We start from the raw sequence: 1,353 nt of genomic DNA, 5'->3' as shown, positions 1-1,353 counted from the left end.
TACCCTGCACAGCACCTGGCTGGACCTGTGGACAGATGGACAGACAGGACCTGCCTCAGTGCTTTTTGCACCCCTGCACTGATGTGTGGCGGGGCAGGGGGGCGGCTCCCCTTCATCCCAGGAGCGCAGGGAGCGGTCTCCCCTTCATCCCAGGAGCTGCTGCTCCCAACTGAGCCAGGTGGGGTGGCTGAGGGTGGGAGGGAGCGTTTCACCCAATAAAGGAGCCATTCTTTCCACAGCCCTGTGTATGTGTGCATGCATGTGTTTGTGTGCGCAGTGGGGCTGTGGGTCGGGAGTGAGGGGCACTGGCAGGGCTGGGGGGGTAGCCCCCCCATAGCTGCCAGCTGCCTGGGGGGGCACATCCCCTTTCATAGATTTCATATGAAATCCCCTTTGTTGAACCCTTTCACCTGCTCCCTCTTATTTCCATGACAAAGTGTAGCCCCTTGGGAGGTGTGGTTTCCTGGCTCCCTCCTGCCTCTGGGGGAGGGGTGGCCTCGGCCTGCCCTAATCCAACCCTCCCTAGCTCAGCACCATCCCCCAGCTGGAACCCCCAGCTCGCAATGTGGGGGTAGGGCTGTATCCCAGACAGTCCCCACACAGGCAGTCCTTACACACACATCCACAAGCCCATCCCTCTATGTTTGCACACACAGGCCTTCACCCTGAGGGCCTCCCAGCCCCCCTCCCCCCACACGTTTCACTCCCAACCTGGGGGGCATCTTCTCCCCCTGCTTAGCCCCCCATACATTTCCCCCATTGGCACTCCCTCCAATTAAGGGGGTCTGAGCAGTGGCTGGTGTGACAGGGCCCTGATTGTGGCCCAGGGGATCACACTCCTTGCACAGCGGAGGGAGGTCTTGAAATCCCTACGCACATGTGCATGCACCCTTGTGGACATCTGGGTAGCATCCACCACAATGGGGCCCCGATCCTGGCCGGGGGGGAGGGATCCTGATCCCAGCTTGGGGTATCTGGGAATTCACCCAGACACCTCAGCTTCTGCCCCCCTGCCAAATATTCCCGACCCAAACCGTTCCCCCCCACCCTCAAAGGCGCGTCCCGAAATAACATGGCCAGGACCCTTGGCAGCAAATTAAAAAATAGTTTCCTTTTTAACTTGCAAAGGCGCCGGGGCAGCGCCGCACACGGCTCCGCGCGGCAGAATAAATAATGACGTTAACAATAAGTTAAAACTACAAGAAGCTAAAAAAGGTCCCATCCGTCCCCACCACAATGCCCTCCGGGGGCCAGGCCTCAGCTGGCTCTTGCCCCCTGGAGGGGGGAGGAGTGGGTGGTGGGGGTTTTTTTTGTCCTTTTTTTGTTTTTGTGTTTTTTGGGGGGTTTTGTCCG

Source organism: Alligator sinensis, unplaced genomic scaffold (assembly GCF_000455745.1).
Source record: "Alligator sinensis unplaced genomic scaffold, ASM45574v1 scaffold707_1, whole genome shotgun sequence".
NCBI classification, from domain to species: Eukaryota; Metazoa; Chordata; order Crocodylia; family Alligatoridae; genus Alligator; species Alligator sinensis.
Note: the sequence above shows the minus strand (reverse complement) of the source record.